This window comes from Protopterus annectens, chromosome 8.part0 (assembly GCF_019279795.1).
Source record: "Protopterus annectens isolate FY-2018-M chromosome 8.part0, PAN1.0, whole genome shotgun sequence".
In the NCBI taxonomy this organism is placed as follows: domain Eukaryota; kingdom Metazoa; phylum Chordata; order Ceratodontiformes; family Protopteridae; genus Protopterus; species Protopterus annectens.
In genome coordinates, this window is record NC_056741.1 from 134302505 (window position 1) to 134323973 (window position 21469).

Sequence of the window (21469 nt, forward strand, 5' to 3'; positions counted from 1 at the left end):
AACTTAAAACAAAACAACATGCAATATATGAGTAAATATTAAATAAAAATGGAAGTAAGTAAACCTTAAATGAATAGCTCAATATAAGATCAAATGCAGACAGAGATCAGCAATAGTCAGGCAGAAAACAAGTCACACAGCACTACAGGTAAGTAGAGATGTCACTAAATACTTGTAGTTAAATGAGGAATGCTATTACTCATCTCCACCCACAAATTAGCTGGATTTTATTTACTGTCTGCAAAATAATTATTTTCTAACTGACCATAGCCAATACCTCTTAAAACTCGAAAAGCAAAAAAAAAAAAAAAAACTTAAAACAAAACAAAATGCAATATAAGAGCAAAGATAAATAAATCTAACTAACATGACCTTAAATGAATAACTCCAATCCAAAATATGCAGACAGAGCTCAGCAATAGTCAGGAAGAGAACAGAAAGTCACACAGCACTACAGCTAAATAAAGATATCACTAAATACTTGTAGTTAAATGAAAAATACTATTTCTCAGCTACTTTTCCAGTTTAGCTGGATGTTATTGACTGTCTGCAGAATAATTGTTTTCTAACTGACCATAGCCAAGACCTGTTATAACTCTAAAACAACAACAATGACAAAAAACCCTTAAAACAAAACAAAATGCCATGTAAGAGTAAAGATGAAAAATGGAAGTAACAAAACCTTAAATGAATAACTCCAATCCAAAAGCCAATGCAGACAGATATCAGGAATTCACATACCACTAGAGATAAAGATGTTTCTAAATTCTTATATTTAAATGAGGAATGCTATTTTCAGCTCCTATCACTAATTATCTGGGTGCTCTTTAATGTCTGCAAAGAATTATTTTCTTACTACCCTAGCCAACACCTCTTAACACTCCAAAATGAACAAAAACTTATTACAACTGACCCTAGCCAAGGATTTGTAAAGCTGCAAAAGAATAAAAACTTTAAAGAAAGCAAAATGCAATATAAAAGTAAAGATTTAAACATGGAAGTATCCAAACCTTCAATGAGTAACTGCAATCCAAAATCAAATGCAGACAGAGATCAGCAATAGTAAATTAGCTGGATTTTATTCACTGTCTGCAAAATAATTATTTTCTAACTGACCATAGCCAAGACCTCTTCAAACTCCAAAAGCAAAACAAAACAAGCAAAAAAAAAACTTAAAACAAAACAAAATGCAATATAAGAGCAAAGATAAATAAATCGAAATAAGACCTTAAATGAATAACTCCCATACAAAATCAAATGCAGACAGAAATCAGCAATAGTCATTCTGAGAACAAGTCACACACCACTGCAGCTTAATAAAGATGTTACTAACTACTCTTAGCTAGATTAGGAATTTGTATTTCTCAACCCCTTTCACTAATTAGCTGGATATTATTTTCTGTCTGCAAAATAATTATTTTCTTACTGACCCTAGGCAATATCTCTTAAGACTCTAAAATAAAAACTCCAAACAATATAAAATGCAATATACGAGTTAAGATAAAAAAATAAAGTAGCCAAACCTTAAATGGATACATCCAATCCAAAATCAAATGCAGACAGAGATTAACAATAATCTGTCAAAGAACAGCAAGTTACACAGCACTGCAGCTAAAGAAATATGTCACTAAATACTTGCTCTTAAATGAGGAATGCTATTTTTCAGCTTCTCCCACTAATTAACTGGATGGTATTCAATGTCTGCATGATAATTATTTTCTAAATGACACTCACCAAGACCTATCAAAACTACAAAAAAAAACAAAAATCTTAAAACAAAATGTAATATGAGTAAAAATAAAAAGTGGAAGTAACCAACCCTTAAATGAATAACTCCAATCCAAAATCAAATCAGAGATCAGCAGAGAACAGAAGGTGACTCAGCACTACAGCTAAATAAATATGCCACTAAATATAGTACCAAATAACAATTATATTATATTATTGTCTTATATTCTATTTGACAGAAACTATCACTTTGAAAGTGAAACAGAGGCTGTTGTAACTCCCTCTTTTGCCAATCCACCTTGAAAAAGAAATATATCTTCAATTATGAATTTAAGGAAAATTTTAAAATTAAGGTACTTTATTTAAAGTATTTTTTTGTGTGTGGTCAGGTCACATGGAACTTTTTCAGCCCTTTCTGAAACACATTAAGTCTGTAAGTTTCTTTAGTTTTTACATTTAATACATCTAAAGAGAATTATTCCTTTTTGGATATGGTTTTATTTGTTCATGACTTTAATGAATGCTTCACTTCTAAAATATTCAACAAGTCTACATTTAAAATGCATGTCAACCTGCAACTAGTAGCTACCATGCCTTCATTAATGATGATGTAGTCAAAAATCAAGTGAAACAGAGGTTTATAGGTGCTTACTAGCTGCTGTTTTGTAAGGATTTTAAGAAGCCTAGCCGCACATTTACATGGTAATTATTAATCCTTATGTTTTGCAGTATGAATCTCAATGGGCCACATGAGTATGAGTAGTAACAATGTAGGAGATGAAGGTAATTTGCAAGAGGTGAGAAATGTTTATGGGCATAATACTATGCACAGGAATGACAAGGGACGAGAAGATTTTTTAGAAGAGCAACCATTAAGGAGATCAGAACGCCTAAGGGGGCGCTACCAAGGGCAGAGATATTATCAGAACAATTACAGGAACAGATAAATATTACAGAGTCAGGTTACAGGAATCATACAGATAACGTTGGACACAGCAATGTATTAAATGAAATAATGGAAAATGTGGAAGTTAACAAGGGGACTGAAATTGATAATTACCCAGAATTAAACAATAATGAACTTGGCATTTTTTTGGACGCAAACAATGATTCTTTAGGGCTGAATCAAATGTATGATAAATCAGAATTTTTAACCATGCATTGTGAAACATTTACAGATGGAGGGTTTTCAGTGTATAATTATTCTGACAAAACATTAAATTTATATCATATATCTCTTTTTAAGAAAGGTTTTAAATTCATCCCTTCTTTTAAGCTTGACATTGGTAGAGTCCTAATAAATCTGAGACTATACACAAGAAAGTTGAATTTAAAAATGTTTTTTCAAAACCAGGATGATACATGGAAAAATGAAGCCAACAGTATTAGTATAAAGAAAGCAAGCACATTCATACCCCCCAATAATCCAGTTATACATTTATTTGAAATGTTTTGTGATGCACAAATAAGAAAATTGTTCAAAATGAAAGATGTAGTGAACGAAAATTTAACTACAGCAGAGAGGTTTTGTCTCAATGAGCTTTGCACCAACAATAAATATAGAATCATGAAACCAGATAAGGGGGAGGAGTTGTCATTATGAGTACAGTAGATTATAAAAACAAAATGATGAATATGCTTAATGACGAAACTATTTATGCCCGATCTTCAAGGTATGACATGGTTAAAGCACAAACTAAGATTGATTGGCAGCTTTATGAATTACTTATGGATGGATGTATTAACAAAGTTGAACACGATTATTTGGTAGTAGAACACCCAATTACACCTAAAGTGTTCGGGATACCAAAAATTCACAAAGATGTGGGTAACTCCCCTTTTAGACCAATAATAGCAGCAAAATATTCTAAAACGGAGTCCTTGGCTCATTTTATTGATATCAGTTGTAAAGAAGTTACAAGTAACATTACCCATATTTTAAAAGATTCATGGCATTGTTTAGAAAAATTACATGAGAATAGGGACATGATTTCTTCTGACATGTATTTAGTAACTATTGATATCATAAATCTATTTTCAGTTATACCTCATGATACAGGACTTGAGCTGTTTGAGAAAAGTTTATTAAGGTATGGTATTTACCATACTGTTAAAAGAAAAGTACTTACTGACCTTATGGAAATGATTCTTTTTAATAACTTTTTTCAACAAGATGGTGAATATTTTAAACAGGTATCAGGAGTCGCGATGGGAGCAAGTTGTGCACCGGTGTATGCCAACTTAGTCTTGGCAGAATGGGAACAACAATATGTATTTAATTGCACATTTTGGTCTAAAGTAGTTCTTTACTTAAGATTTCTGGACGACATCCTAGTAATTTGGAAAGGGAATATAGAAGAAATAAAGGATTTTATTGATTATTTAGGAAAAACAACTTCTTTTTTAAAATTCACCTACAATATAAATAAAGACGAATGTGAATACTTAGATATTAAAGTTTTTTTTGTGTACGTTGTTTCGTTCAATGGTTATCGAAATAAACTGAATTTATTTATCTATAAGACTGGTGCGGTGAACTGCAGTGTTTTCAACAGCCTTTTTACTAGTTTACCACATGAGTATGAAGCTGAAAATACAGGCTACACAAGTATACATTGAGCACTTACATGTTGCCCCATTCTGTGATGGCCATTGGTGCTAAACTGGGGTGAATTTGTAGTTAACCACTCATTGATCCAAGTTAGATTTGAAACGAGTAACAGAAGTACTGTGCTTTATGTAGAAGGGAAGCCAGTAACATAAAAGTGGTATCCTCTTTTATACATACCTATCCCTCTGATATGGTCTGTTAATCTAGCAAAAGAGTTTGAGTTCTCTTGAGTGGGTGATTCTGATACCACCGGGCCATATATAACAGATCTGACAGAATGATTCTGTTGAGGCTCTATATGTGAGGCAGAAGTAGCCTCTCAGTGTCCTGCATGACAGAGTAAAGACAAGGCTTTGAGGCAGCCTTTTTTAGTTTGTATTATTTAGGCACTTGAGGTTTTTCAGTGAGGAAGTGTTCTAGTCATTCCAGCTGTGACAAGAGTTTGGAGAGGTAATACCAAAAGGGGTGTTAAAGTCAAGGACCAGTTTGGATGCAATACCCTTCAACATACGCTGTGCAATGAAAAAGGACTTAAAATAGTAAATATATGGTCATCAAAGGACAGTTCATTGTCAACACAGGTTTTCAGATCTTTAATTACAAGACCAGTTTTCAGAGGGATACTGTCAATGTGATGGTTACAAAGGGAATTGTGCATGGTGAAGGATACAATTATGCATTCTTTGGTATTTGGTTTCAGTCCATAGTTTTGGCATGAACTGTTTGAGACAGGACTACTTATAAGGTCATGGCATCCTCTGGGGAGTTTATGATGGCACTGAGTCTGCAGTCATCTTCAGACTTGATCAGCCACAATCCCTTAACTTTAGCTTTGACCTCCAAGAAATAAATGACAAAGAGAAGTGGCTCAAGGACAGAGCCCTGGAGCATTCCATTAGAGCCAACTGGATTCTGATAATGATGTAGCACTTGAACATGAAACTATGGTTTTGCACAGATTGTTTTTGGTGCAGAACTACAGTGAGAATTTGATTAATGACAATATTTGGGAAGTAAACTCTAATGTGCACAATAAGTATACCACTATTCCTTTTAAATAATCATAGCTTTTATTTTCAAAACTAAAATAAAAAATATATATTGTGCAGGATTCATGCAAAGTGCACTTCCATTTGATTTCCTAGAGACTAACCATTAATGATGTATTCTAACACCTTCACACATTATGTTTATACAAGAATCAATTTAGTCAAGATTTTTGGATTACAAGTGAATTTTTAAAAAATAACCAGACTTACTTAAGGCCATGCCAAGAGTGTCTTCCTTTAAATATCAATCATAAAGATTCTTTCTCTTTTGCAAGCTTGTACTGATTCCACAGTAACCATTTATTTCTGCTTATTTTCCCTATACTTGAATACGTAACTCTTTAATATCGAGTTTAACCTTTTCCATTGCACAGTGTACATACACAAACACGTATATATATATATATATATATATATATATATATATATATATATATATATATATGTGTGTGTGTGTGTGTGTGTATGTGTGTGTGTGTGTGTGTGTGTGTGTGTGTGTGTGTGTGTGTGTGTGTGTGTGTGTGTGTGTGTGTGTGTATGTATAGTGCCTGGATTTTCTAAGACTGAAATGTCAACATAGGAAAAAGTATACAGGAAAATTCCTATCCAAGGAAAGGAAAAGGCATCTGTCTTCCAGGCTTTATTGTAAGGAGTCCTGCAGCTGAATCATGACAGCTAATTGCTCAGAGAGGAGGCAATAGGTCTGCTTGAGGAACTCCCTAAATATGGATCAAGTCTTGGAAGACCCCCTAGTCTAGTTTCCATTTATGTCTGTCTGCCCTTGTCCTGCTCAACTTCTCTGCCACACAGTTTTTCTCTGATGGAACGCAGGATGCTTGTACAGTGAGATTGCATGGTGAAGCTTTATCCCATGATAATATGGCTAGTTTGCAAAGGGGGTATGGCCTGATTCCCCTTTGCTTGTTGATGTACCACGTGACTGTAGTATTTTATCTGTAACAACTAAAAGAAGTCTCAGGGACCCAAAATGATTCAGACAGCTGAATGCCTTGATAAGGGCAAGCATCTATTTTATATTTATGTGCTTGCATCTGTCTTTGGTGCCCCACACTCCTTGCACTTTTATCCCTTTTGAAACTGCTCCCCAAGCAAAGTCCATGGTGACTGACTGCTTTGGATGAGTGATGGAGAAGTGGTGGCCTAGATTTAGAAATATTTGCTGTCTCCACCAAGTGATTTCTTTTCTGACAACCCCCAACACTGAGATTTGAAAAGACAAATGATGTTGGTATTGGGACCAAAGAGACTTCAGATACCATTGCAGCTTCCTCATGTGGAGCCTTGCCAGAGCTGGTATAAGTAATAAGGTAATAGATGCCATTAGATCCCAAATCCTGAGGTATTTCATCACAGTGACTGAAGTCTGAGTGGAAAACCTTAAACATTGGTCTAGAAATTGATTTTTCTTTTTTCCTTTTGAAGAAAAGGTCTTTGAACTGATGTGTCTAGTTTATGCCCCAAGAACATAATCCTGTACGAAGTAGTCAAAAAGACTTTTGAATGTTCTCTTGGAATTCCAGCTTGTGTAAGAGATGTCTCATCCAAATGAGAGAATCCTGACACTTTGAAATACTCTGAAAAGATAAATAAGTCATCTAAGTATGGAAAAATGTCGATATCCTGTAGCATGCAATGCACTTTAACTCGAGCTAGACACTTTGTGTAGTGGATAGTCCAAAGGGTAAGGCAAAAAACTGACAATGTGATCCAGGCATATAAAACCTTAACAAACCCTGAAGTCTGGAGGAATAGGGAAGTGATGATAAGTATCTTTTAAATCTACTGTCACTAGGAAATGTAAATGAGAAAGAGGAAATAAGATGTTGTAAAGTGACAGCATTTCAAGCTTGGGCACTACTACAAACAGGTTTAGGAAAGAAGGATCCAGAACTGGTTTCTAAGCATTTGTTTTTCTTTTTTAGACATTAAAAATATCCTTGAATAAAAATCTTTCCCATCCTGGGAAGGAGGAACTGCCTCTCTCACTCCCTGAGACAGCGTGTTTTGAAGGATGGGGGAGAGGGTTAAAGCAGTCTGGTATAGTGTATGAGGAATTATATCGTAGAAAGGAAGGCCTTTCTCCCACTGCTGTCTCTTACTTTGATGAATGATCTTCAGAACGATTTGTCTGAGACTATCTGTTGTGAAAGAAACAAGTGGAGATTCATTCTTTCTGGAAGGGAAAAGGGACTGCCAGGGTGGGAAAGGAGGTCCCTTAAATAGTCATTCTTACTTGTTGGTCAGTCCTTAGTATTGTGGGGGGGGGGGGTGCCTGAATTTTTTTGGAACTCCCCTGCCATTTCTTCTTAAACATCTGATTACCCACATTCTGTTGTGTAGAATATGAACAGTCAAAGCATGTATTTGAGGGAATTGAGTATGTGACAGTCTGTATGTATTAAAATGCACTGTGTACTGTGAACTTTGAATGAACTCTGAGCAATGAGAAAATACTGAAAACCAAGAGTCTGTCTGAAAGCAGGAAATGTGCCTTTTATGGAAGTGCATCCGATTTTCTTTCTCTGCCCAGAGATATGATGATGTGAATTGTCTTATGTTTACAGGAAAACCTTTGATTGGTTAATTGCCCTGTATAATGATCTAATTGGTTCATTTTTATATTTTTTACTGTCAGCAATATCACCAGTATATAAGCTTGTTTATTCCTTTATTCTGGGAGTCTCCCTGGTGCTTTCCATGAGGCTCCCACACGTGTGTACTGTAGATAATAAAAACCACTAAAAGAGAGAAAGAACTATTTGTCTTCATTTTCAAAGTATTGTGTAACGTAACAATTGGTGCTGTTTACTCGGATCTGAATTGAGAACAAGCTGCAGCAGTCAGGAAGTGGACAAAATACTGCTAATGAAAGGGCCCATAACAGACTTTTCTGTTTCTGCAGTGTTTCTTTCATCTCTCTGTATTTGCCTGCCTTAAAGATTTGAAATTTTTTTTTTATGCAGAAAAAGATATTATTTCTCTCATTCAGTTGTTTTGAGGTAAGTGGCATGCATTTCTCTTCTGCTATTAAATGTGCAGTATGAGTGTGGGTTAATACGGAAATACTGGTGACATACGTATGAAAGGAGGAATGATAGTGGGGCAACAAGACGTTTATATAATGTCTTAGCTAAACCTGTATTACACAAGTATAGCTCTATTCGAGTGAAAATGGGAGCAAATGTGGGAAAAATAAGTGAGCCAGAAAGAGGTACACCAGCTTGTTATATGTTTTATCGTGTGTCCTGGGACAGTTGCATTTTTTTAAATCAGTGGATCGCCCTTACTAAAAATGATGGTGACCTTGCTTTTCCGGAAAATGGTAGTTTTAATAAAGATATATTGACTAATTTGCAAAAGAAATTAAAAAAGAAAGGAAAAATATCAGGGTTGTGCTGGGCAGCTTTTAATGATTGGATGTGTGAAGCTAAAGAAAGGGAAAACGACTCGGTCGTCAGTAGTCCTAAGGACAATCAAAAGAAACTAAAAGAGCAGATAAAGGAACTGCGACATACCGCAAGTAATCTAGATGTAGCAAATGGTAAATGCTTAAAGGAACCACCATTTAAGGGATTATATCATGTACAAGAATTAAGTAAATTACAAATAACTGAATCATCTGAGGATGATAACCCCTGGTTCCCCCCACCCCCTACGGCTCCTCCACCACAATATCAGCCTTCACAGGTTCAAGACGAAGCAGTGAGCTCCACAACATAGGGCAAAGGCCACTGGGTAGAAGAGCAGACCACTCCTGACTCTGGAAGCATAGATCGGGCAATGGGAGGTCAGCCTAGCAGACCACTTATAGAACAACCTGACCAAACAGATACAGGTAAACCATCACCTAGACTAACCCATTCGAAGACAAAAAAACAGAAAAAAAGAAAAGCACAAATGCCTTTTGACCCTAGGTCGAGCCAGCTGAAAACATATCACAATAAAAAAGCCGTATATTTACACAAGGGTAAATATTACAAACAATGCCCAATTGTGATTGAAGACAATGACGGCTACATTGGTCCGGACAAATCTAATCCAGATTCTGATTCTGAATCGGGCATTAGCCCATCAGATGAAGAAGGAGTGTTCCCATTGAGAGAAGTCCCAAACCCAGCACATGCTAAGGATGCGGGACAACCGGCTACTGTAGTGGTACCTAGGGCGTGGTCAGCAGTTGATTTTCAAGTGATCACTAAATCACGTCCGCCTATTCGTAATAACCCAGCGAAGTTTCAACGCGTATTGGCAGGACATATCTGTTTGCAAAATCCTACCATAGAAGAGGTTAGAGCTGTCCTCCAATACACTGTCCCAGCTGATCTGATGAAACGTATCTGGGATCATGCTAATGTTCCTACTCCAGTACCGAAGCACAATACACAAGGGGAGAATGGATTTGAAGTGGTTAGGCAACGTATAGTTGATGCTATCACTGTAATAGTGCCACCTACCCCCAATTGGTCGAAAATTAAATCAGTCATACAGAAAGAGGATGAGCCTATAGATGAATACTTAAATCGACTCACTGAAGCCTTTGAGGCATATTTCGGGTACCCAGAGCCCACCGAAGGACCAGCAGAAAGCGGATTGTCAGCTGCCTTTGTAGATGGGTTACACACTCAGGTGAGGGACAAGATAAAGGAAGTATGTTTAAACTGGCCCAGTTTGGGCTTACATGAGTTAGCCCAGCAGGTACAATACCTATCTGACCATTTAGCTAAAGAAAAGAAGGATTTACAGGAGAAATTAGTAAAAGCATAAATCCAAATGTGTAGCGCTTTTAGTCAGCAGGGTAGAGGATGAGGGCGAGGGAGAGGGTGGGGTGGCATCAAGGAGCAGGAAATCAGAATAGACAAAACTGGCAGGGAACACAGTCGGCTCCACCCCAGAATTCTAGTAATCAGACAGAGTGTTTCAACTGTGGTCAACCAGGCCATTGGAAAAATGAGTATCCATATTTGGCTGAGCAACCTGCACCATACACCAATACATCGCAACAGTGGAATTCTAGCTGGATGCCGTCCAATCGACAGCAACCACAATGAAGGTTCCCTGAATAGAAACTACAGCAATTGTGTCCTTTTATTCCTGTGGATCAGGATGGACTACATGTTATGTTACTCATTAAAAATAAACCCTATCCATTTTTAATTGATACTGGAGCGACTAAATCCATGCTAGCTGGCAAAGCAGCCATGAATGTTCCCCTCTCCGACAAAATAACTAGAGAGGTGGGTGTCTCTGGTATACCTATTTAGTATTCCGAAACTATTCCAGTGCCAATAACTTTGGGACCTCTGCAGGATAACCATGCATTTTTAGTAGGACCTTCAGCACATTTAAATCTATTAGGAAGAGACTTGCTTTGCAAAATGGGAGCCACCATTTTTTGCACAGCTGATGGAGTTTATCTCCAAGTACCTTCAGACCAACAGGATAGCACCCTGGCAGCTTTAGATGACTCTGTCATTTTACAGATGATGTGTATCCAGCCAAATTCTGACAGAAACGAGTATTTACATTCCCTACCCTCTCACCTGTGGACTACTCATGACAATGATGTAGGGTTTATGACCTCAGCTACTCCTATAAAAGTAACCCTAAAACCAGGTGCAAAGTTACCGCGAGTACCCACCTTTGACAGCTGAGGCTATATCTGGTATTGCCCCTGTCATTTATGCATTAGAACAGCAAGGGATCATAGTACCCACCACAAGCCCATGTAACACCCCAATATTACCGGTGAAAAAACCTGGCAAACAAGCTTACAGATTTGTGCAAGACTTGCGAGAAGTTAACAAAGCTGTTTTGCCTATTTTCCCGATTGTACCAAACCCAGTTACTATTTTGAGCTATATCCCACCTACTGCAAAATGTTTTACGGTAATAGATATTTCATCAGTTTTTTTCTCTATTCCAGTGCATCCCGACAGTCAGTATTTGTTTGCATTTACCTTCAAAGGTCAGCAGTATACTTGGACTCGATTGCCCCAAGGATATGTAGAATCCCCAACCTTATTTTATATTTATTTATTTATTTAAATTTGTAGCCCGGGAGTGTCCGACTGGACGTAGGTCCATTTTCAGCGGAGGCCCGGGGAGAAAAGCTCCACAGTTAAAATAAACAGACAGTATTTACATTGGATTACATAGTGATTAACAATTTACATAGCAATTACTTACAATATATTTACAGATGAAGAACATAGTACATCAGTAGACAACTAGAATCTTTATCTGTGAAGTGCATACCAGACATTAACAAATGTTACAAGAAGAAGAAGTTCGTGCTGTATAATAAGTACTGGCTTATGAGCATCTGAGCTTGCTATAATCAAGGTAGTTAGTGGAGTGGAAAGAAAGGTAGTGGTTGGATGGGGTGGATGATATTAGAGTGGGAGTTGCAAGGGCATAGCCAGCATGTTTTTAGTTGTGCTTTTAGTAAAGTTTTGAAGTGGGTGCATGATGGTATGGAGGTAATTGTGGGTGGGAGTGAGTTCCATAATTTGGCTATGGCGCAAGAGAACAGTGCTTCACCAGCAGAGTTATTGGCTTTTGTGATCTGCAAATGATTTTTGCTGCTGGATCTTAGTGGTCTGGTGGTGCGATAGGGTTGAGTAGATTCTGGAGGGATGGGACATTTAGTGGATGGTTTACTAGTTTGTGGGCGAGTGAGAGTTGATACCACTGAAGGAGGTGAGGGAGTTCAAACCAGCCCAGTTCAGCAAGTCAGAGACAGTGACGACTACGGTAGGATGCCCCTGTGGCGAATTTGGTGATTTTGTTGTAGCAGGTCTCTAGCTTGTTTAGATCACATTGCCTTAGGTTGGTATATATTGGAGAGGCATAAAGTAGGGTGGAGATAAGGTGGGAATTTGCTATTGAAATCTTTGCTGCTTTGGTGAGAAATTGCTTATTTCTGTATAACACTCCTAGTTTTTTGTGGACTTTTTTTATAGTCATGGATATGTGAATGTCAAATTTTAGTTTATTGTCTATTTCCACTCCTAGCAATTTGGTGTGTTCAGTTGGGTATATAATGGTGTTGTCTTTTGCCGTGATGTTAAAGTGAGAGTTGTTTTGAGTATGTTTGGTGGGTTGGAAGAGGAGTAGTTTAGTTTTGTTTGGGTTGAGTATTAATCGGGCATCGGATAACCATGTTTCAACAGAGGAAAAGGCTTCCTGTGTGACTTTTTGCAGTTTTGGTAGGGACTGGGCTGAGCAGATGATGGTCGAGTCATCTGCGTATTGTATGAGTGTGCCATGTTTGGTGGCAGACGCTAGATTATTGGTGTAAACAGAGAAGAGTAGGGGTCCAAGGATAGATCCTTGGGGAACCCATATGGAGACAGGTAGTTGGGGAGATATGTCATTCTGCCATACAATGGATTGTTGGTGGTCAGACAGGTAACTCTGAAACCAGTTGGTGACCGATTGTGAGAAGAATCGGTTATTTAGGACAGAGATAAGTTGTTTGTGTTGGACCATGTCAAACGCTTTAGATAGGTCTAGGAAAGTAGCAGAGGAGAGATAGCCATTATTTTTATGCTGAAGGATAGTGTTAGTAAAGGAGAGTAAGGCAGTGGTGGTGCTATGGTTTGGTCGGAAACCATGCTGAGTACTGGAAAGGAGGTTGTTAGTAAGGAGGTAGTCTGAGACCTGAGAGTGTATGCATCTCTCTAGTATTTTGGAGAGTGAAGAGAGAATAGCTATGGGGCGGTAATTGGTTAGTTCTGTGGAGGGTCTGCCTTTGTGGAGGGGAATTATATGTGATACTTTCCACAGTGTGGGAACGTAACTTTCTGACAGAGATCAGTTAATCAAGATGGATACTGGGTAGGCCAGAGCATCAGCTGTGATTTGTAGGTATTCACTTGGGAGGCTGTCTGCTGCTAATTTGGTGGGTTTAAGTTTAGTTAAGAGTTTTTTTATGTTGGAGGTAGGTACAGGAGAAAAAGAGAAGGCAGTGGGGAGATTACTAGTTGAAGGTGTGGGTTGGAGGGGAGGGGGCGGTTGTGTTTTTTAGCTAGTGATAGTATGGTTTGGGTGAAGTGTGTGTTGAATGAGGTAGCAATATTTTCTGAGGAGTGAGGAATGTCAGGAGGAGGGGTACTGACTTTACCTGGGTGGAGGATGGAGTTTATGGAGGACCAGAATTTTTTGGGGCTGTGTTATGAGGAGTCTAGGGCAGACAGGTAGTATTGGGATTTGTCCTGTTTTATTAGCTTTTTGACTCTATTGCGTAGTTCTAGGAATTTCTGTCTAGCTGAGGGGGTTTTGGTTTTGCGCCAGTGCTCCCAGGCTTTATCCCTGTTTTTCATTTCTGACTTAGTGGTTTTCTGTAGCCATGGGGAGGGTTGTGCTTTGGTTCTGGAGAATCTTATGGGGGCATGGTAATTAAGGATGTTCAGGAAGGTAGTATTAAAAAATTCAACTGCATCATCTAGATTGAGGTACTTTAGAGGATGCCAGTTACATTCTTTGAGGGATGAGATGAATGTGAGTGGGTTAAAGTTTAGTTTTTTATGTATTTGACAGTAGATGACAGGTTTAGCTTGGTATAGGTATTTTTTTGAGTAGGAATGTTGGGGAGTGATCACTGAGGCTATCTGGTAAGCAGCCTGTTATATATGACTGGGGGCTCTTAGTGACTAGTATCCAATCCAGGGTAGTGTGCTTGGTGGAGTTTTTATTTATCCTGGTTGGTGACTGGACTAGTTAAGTGAAGCCATGAAGGTGTACATGATGGGTTGGATTGTTGCCAGAACAGGATTGCCAGTCAATATTGAAATCACCTAAGATGAAAGTTTCTTGGGGGAGATGGTGGGTAGACCAGCTGAGGAGGTTTTCTAGGGGAGGGATGTTTTGGCCAGCTGGGAAGTAGCATCCAATTATGTTGATGGTTTTGTTTTGCTTAATTTTGAGGTTGGCATATATTATTTCTTCATTGCCTATTTGTGGTGCTGATGATTTTAAGATCTGGATGTTTAGATGTTGTTTAAATATTATAGCTACACCACCTCCTTTTTTGTTTAGCCGGTCTACTGTTAGTATGCCGTAACCTGTAGGGAGTATTTGCTCACTGGTAATGTGAGGTTTTAGCCAGATTTCTGTCAGGATGACTATATCTAGGGAGTACAAGTCTATGGTGGCATGGAGTTCATGGACTTTGTTGGATATACTTCTAATATTTAGGCATAGTAGAAGGAAGTCACTTGGCTTTCTATTGGCTGTAATATGGGAGAAGTTGTGGTTTCTAGTCTGATTATGAAGATTGGGGTTGGAGATGGTAGGGCCAGGGTTGAGGTGGATGTCTCCACTTAGAGCTAGTTTTAATAAGCATAACATTATTAGTTTTCTCAGTTTTTGAATGTGTTTGTTTATAAGGGAAACTTTATGATTGTGCTCTGTGGGTAATAGGTATGGTGGGAGGGTTATTATGTTAAGTTGTAGGGATGCTTTATGTTTGGGTAATATAGTTGGTAGAATATGTGGGGGGTGCATAGGGATGGTTCTTGAGCTGGTGGGAGGGGAGCTGAGTGTGGGTGAGACATGAGTGGTGGTGTGAGTAGTAGTACAGTGGTAGTGGTTTAGTGGGGGAATGATAGAGGTTTGGTAGGATGTAAGATATGCAAGGAGAGTGGGGTTAGTGCTGTGGTTGGCTATTAAAAAGATGGGAGGGGTTTGAGTGCAATAAAGGTGGGACCACTGGGGGCGGGAGGTAATAGGGGGCAGGGTGGGGAGCGAAGCGGGTAGAGACCCTGTTAGTTGCTCGTATGAGGGGCTGGAAACAATCACAAAGCAAAGACAAGTATGTGTTAAGAAACAATCACAATTAAATAAATAAATAAATTTAAGGTAAATAGATCAAAATTACAATTCTGTCAGGAAAAGGTGCAGTATTTGGGACATATTATTACAATGGGTTCTCATCAAATACTCCAAAATCGTATAACTTCTATTCAAAATGCCCCACGCCCTGTAACTCAGAGGCAGCTTCGAGGATTCCTTGGCCTAGCAGGATACTGTAGACAGTGGGTGCCTAATTTTTCGGAAATTTCGGCTCCCCTGTTACAACTCCTAAAAAAGGATATTACGGAACCTTTACCCTGGATATCACAACACTATGAGGCTTTTCAGGCTATCAAAACAGCCTTGGTAAATCCTCCTGCCTTAGGGTTGCCAGATTATTCCAAACCTTTTGTTTTCTTTTGCTGTGAGCGAAACAAGACTGCCTTGGGTCTCCTAGCCCAGCAACGCGCTGGAGGCTACCGGCCTATTGCTTACTACAGCACTCAGCTAGATCCGGTTGCCTCTGGTTACCCTGCTTGCTTACGGGCTGTGGCAGCTGCTGCTGTCTTGGTTGACATGGCGGCTCCACTAACCCTGGGACATGATACTATACTAGCAGTCCCATATGCAGTACAAGCGTTACTTTTGAAAAAAAACACAGTATCTTTCAAATGCACGATTTACTAAGTATGAATTAAGTTTAATAAATAACCCCGCCCTGCAAGTCATACGCTGCCCACCACTGAACCCTGCATCTTTAATACCAACATCGGATGAGGGCGAACCACATGATTGTGTGCTTGTAGTTAACTCTGTTCTTTCTCCTAGGTTACACTTGTATGACACTCCTTTGAAAATTCTGATTTGGTTCTTTTTGCTGATGGATCCTGCTTACGAACAAACTCCGGAGAATTCCAAGCAGCTTGGTCAGTTTGTACTCCGACTGAAGTTTTAAGGTCAGCACGATTACCCCCAGGCACTTCCGCGCAGGCTGCGGAACTAGTGGCATTATCGAATGCATGCAAAATAGCTAAGGACAAGTCTGTTACTATATATACTGACTCCCTTTATGCCCATGGTGTTGTTCATGATTTTGGTATACTGTGGAAGGAATTAGGGTTTTTAACTTCTTCCGGGGCACCCATTAAAAAACATTTTTATATCAAAAACTTGCTACAAGACTTATTGTTACCATCTGAACTTGCTGTTGTTAAATGTGCAGCCCATCAATCTAATGACTGTTTTGAAACTAAGGGTAATAATTTAGCTGACTGGGCTGCTAAACAGGATGCTCTTTCACAAACTGTTCAGGGACATTTTTTGCAGCCTTTGCAACCAATAGTTACTTTTGATACCACAGTGTTAAAAGCTCTACAGGATGAAGCTCCAGAATCAGAAAGGAGAACATGGCTGGCTCAAGGTTGTTTTAAATGCTCTGATCTTATTTGGCAACATCCAGATGGCAGACTGGTCTGCCCAATGTCTATGTTAAATTCTCTTATTAAAGCGTATCACTTGCTAGCTCATGTTGGGGTACAAGCATTAATAAAACAAATCCAAAAGGATTGGTTTGCCACAGGACTTTCTGCTTCTGTACAGCATTTTTTGAGCATGTGCTCCATTTGTTTACAGTATAACATTTCAAAAGGCACTATGGCTCCCGCACAACCACTGCCAAAACCATTGGGACCATTTTGCGCTTTGCAATGGGATTTTATTGAGCTTCTGCCTTCTGCTCATTTCAAATATGTTTTAACTGTTGTTTATGTTTTTTCTGGGTGGTTAGAAGCCTACCCATGTACCAAAAATGATGCTATTTCAGTTGCTAAGAAACTTTGTTATGAATTGATACCTTGTTTTGGTGTTCCCTGTCAAATATATTCAGACCGTGGGACACATTTTATTGCTCAGTTAAGATTCACTGTGTAAAATGTTAGGCATCACTCTAAAATTTCATTGTCCATATAGACCACAGGCATAACGTATTATTGAATGCATGAATCAGACTCTGAAAACCAGACTGGCTAAAATTACTACTGAAACGGGCCTCACTTGGGTACAGGCCCTACCTCTAGCCCTACTCTCTATGAGAGCGCAAGTACATCCTACTAAAGGTCTTTCTCCTCATGAAATCCTCATGGGCCACCCTATGCATATGCCCATGACTCCACCACCACCCTTTTCTGAGCATGATGCATTTAATCATGATATTCTTAGGTATTGCACTTCTCTTGTTTCTTTTTTACAGTTTCATCTTCGCCAGGTAGCAGTGGCTCAACATATCCCTGATCCTTTCCTGTCCTCGGCACTACAACCAGGAGATTGGGTGTACGTCAAGTCATTCTCTCGAAAAACAGCGCTTCAACCACGCTGGAAGGGGCCCTTCCTGGTTCTACTGATGACATCATCAGCGGTTCGTCTACAAGGCTCACCCACCTGGATTCACATATCGCACGTTAAGAAGGTCATCCCATCAGAAGGTCAACAGCCTCTACCTTTTGCTAATCCTGATTCTCCACCTATTGCTACTCATACTCGAAGCCATACTGTACCAGCACCTGACAATGCCTGATGTTTATCCATTTGGACAACCTCACCCTCCCGACACAATACAAGTGCAGCCACCATTTCCACAAAAGCACTGCACAACTATTTTGGTAGTTATTCTTGTCGTTTTGATATTTTTACTGTGGCCATTTCTATTTCCTACTCCAACTATGCCTCATGCCAAACAAGCTGCATGTCATTCACCTTTCAACACCTACCAAACCATTAAATACGCTTATGCATCATCCCACAATATCTCGGACTGCTGGATTTGCACTGCTATTCCTACTGTTCATGGGGGATTGATGCTAAATATAGTCCCTTTAGGGGTTAACGAAATCTGGATGAATCTGATCTATGATACATCAAATGTTACTTCAAAGGACAAGATAGCATTACAGTTGTCCCTCCGCCAAAACAGAACTGTGTGTTTTCAAAAACTTGGTAAAACTAGAGTCAGGTGGAGCCATTGTAACAAAACAGTGGTATATAACTGCACTGCAGAGAATTTGGGTTGTGTAACAGATTTCTCACCTAGAAAAAGACTTGTGAAAAACTCTATAGCTAACTTTTCCCAGAAAATAGAAACTGTTTATTGGAAAATATTCCAAGGACTGCAGGACGCCGGGGATCGCTTCAAGTCTATCAACATCACCATTAAAGTAGAAAATTATAATTTTGTGTGTGGAAGAAAAGCATATAAATGGCTACCAGGAAACTGGTCTGGCAGCTGCTTCCTGGGCTACCTAGTTCCAGCTATTCAACATGTATCTGCATTGCCTAAAGGGAAAATTCAGAACGTTCGAGAGGTCAAGAAGCCTGCCAATCCTGTAGGTCAAGTTGATGCTTCATGGATCTATCACCATGATTTAGCTCCTGCTAGCACCAAAGGACTGTCCCATATGGACTTGGGTGATGACGTCATATCATGGGCTAGTATAATTCCATCATACAGAGCAGTGAAATCAATTTGGGAACTGAGAAAGCTATCTAAATTGCTTGAAATATTAAGCAATGCTACATTTTCTGCCTTAGAACTAGTGACTGATGAATTGACTTCTATGAGAGTGGTAGTATTCCAAAACCATATGGCTCTCGATTTCACCCAATGGCGAAAGGAGGAGCTTGTGCTTTAATCGAGGAGGAGTGCTGTATGTTTATTCCTGATAATCAGCACAAAATTGAAAGCCATCTTGAACTGATTCAAAGAATTTCCAAACTCTTGAAGGCCAAAGAGGCCGATAGTTCAACATGGGCATGGTTAACCAACCTGTTCTCAGGCTGGGGAGGTGGACTGTTGAAGTTGATCTTATTAATTGCAGTATTAGCAATTGTTGTGTTTCTTGTCTTATTCCTAATCAAAGCACTGATCTTGAAATTAATGTCTTCAAAAACTGTGAAGAAAGTGCCTAAGTTTTATATGCCTGCAGCTATGAATATAGATGATGAAATGACAATGTTTTCCAATAATGAAAAGACCAGTAGAATGGTTATGCTAGATTTGGGACAAATGTATGATAGGTTAAATGGTGATGCTTACACAGCATCAAATGGGGGATTGTAGAATATGAACAGTCAAAGCATGTGTTTGAGGGAATTGAGTATGGGACAGTCTGTATGTATTAAAATGTACTGTGTACTGTGAACTTTGAATGAACTCTGAGCAACGAGAAAATACTGAAAACCAAGAGTCTGCCTGAAAGCACGAAATGTGCCTTTTATGGAAGTGCATCCAATTTTCTTTCTCTGCCCAGAGATATGATGATATGAATTGTCTTATGCTTACGGGTAAACCTTTGACTGGTTAATTGCCCTGTATAATGATTTAATTGGTTCATTTTTATATTTTTGTACTGTCAGCAATATCACCAGTATATAAGCTTGTTTATTCCTTTGTTCTGGGAGTCTCCCTGGTGCTTTCCATGAGGCTCCCGCACGTGTGTACTGTAGATAATAAAAACCACTGAAAGAGAGAAAGAACTATTTGTCTTCATTTTCAAAGTATTGTGTAACGTAACAGTTGAGACAGCTCATTTTGGTTTTAGCCAAAAATTGGATGAAGGTTTAGAGAATCCCTTATAAATTTTGGAAAAGGGGTAAAAATTCTTAGAGATTCCCTGCATCAACTAAGCCTTTTCATCACACTTTTTGATAACCTCTGCAAAAAGGACCCCAAAACTAAACCCCTGTCCAAAGCAGTAATTAAAATCTTATTTTTTACATTGTCTAAGAGGTTCTGAAAATGCAGTTAAGCAAACAAACTGCAGGCAAAACATTCCTCATATTTTTCAGAATAAACTTTAACATATGAGCCTGACAATTCAAAATTCTGAAACCTAGTTGCAGAATTATGCATGTCTTCCCATACTTAACAATATTCATCTCCTTGTCAGAAAGTGTACACTTGGAATTAGATAAATGTTTAGCAACAGCAGGATTAACTAAAGCTACAGTTGCTTGGTCAGGTTTGGGAAAAGTGTATAAAACTTAGAAGGTTGAGGAACTTCATATATTCTATCTGTGTTTTAGGGGCAGCAGACTGGCTATCAGGAATATTGCAGTTAGTGATGCACACGTTCTCCGATGCTGAAGGAACTGGAGAAGTGGGTGAAGGTTCTGGTAATGCCTTCTGCAATAGCTCATAGCATTTTCTGAGGAACTCCCACTGAAAACACTGGCACATTATAAAAATAGAAAGAGAAACTCTCACAGGGAAAATCAGAAACTAATTTCACCTCTGAGTATGAATCAGAAAACTAAAAAGAAAACCCTATATCTGCTCCTTCATCTTTCTGTCAACATTCAAAATGTGGAATTTCTTCAAAAAAGAGGTATCCTTATTTCTTTTACCAGAAACCACCTTGTAAGAAGAATCAATAGCCTGAATTAAACACTGAGACTGACATGGTAAACTACTCCTATCTAAGGAAATGTGAGGAGGAGTACATGCTTGTTTAGTTTTCTGTTTCTTTTTGACATAAACAAAATGGGGCCAACAGTATTATTACAGGCAGCAGCAGTTTCCCAAGGGATAGGCATGACATTCTGACCAAACAAGGAAGTCTTCCTGTTCCCTCTCCCAGGACTGATGAGAGTGTCTCTACCTGTGCCATTGAGGAGATCCCAATAGCCATACAGGATGTGGCTAACCCTTGGTCCATAGTGTCTATAGGTGTACACCAAAGGAATTTGAAAGTGTAAAAAATGAGTGGTTTGAGAAAAAAGCTATTGCCACAACACAGTCACCCACCTGAGGCTGGGGCAAATTGCTAGCCTGATGTGGTGACAAAGGCTGTTTGCTTAACTTTTTCTTTCTGTGGCTGGAAGAAGGACTGAGAGTGGGATCAGTAGTTTATTCCATGGTCAAATTGAAAATAGTGCCTCTTTCACAGAGAAAATAAGCAGCAATAGCTGGTAAAAATTTTAAGTTTTAAAAGTCATTTTTTCATATAAAAGTACAGAAAAAAGAACTTTAAAACACATTGTTAGTAACAAAAAGTAAAATAAAATGTCTCCACAGGAAAAAAAATTAAATTACTTTAATTAACTTTTAAACTAACAAAACATGTCCTCCCGTTAAAAGTACAATTAAGTCTCATGAGAATCAGTTAAAACATAAACTCATAACTTGAAAATAAGTCTCCTAAACAGGAAAGTACAATAAAACAACATTTTTTAATGTAGAAGGTTTTTCCCCAAAATGAACTTATCAGCCCAG

At 38.6% G+C, this 21469-nt stretch overlaps 1 protein-coding gene across 1 annotated transcript in view; it reads right to left on the reverse strand.

Moving 5' to 3' along the window:
- The window catches only part of LOC122808674 (alpha-2-macroglobulin-like), a 1311252-nt gene that overhangs the window by 232516 nt on the left and 1057267 nt on the right, over positions 1–21469 (reverse strand). The window lies entirely within an intron of this gene.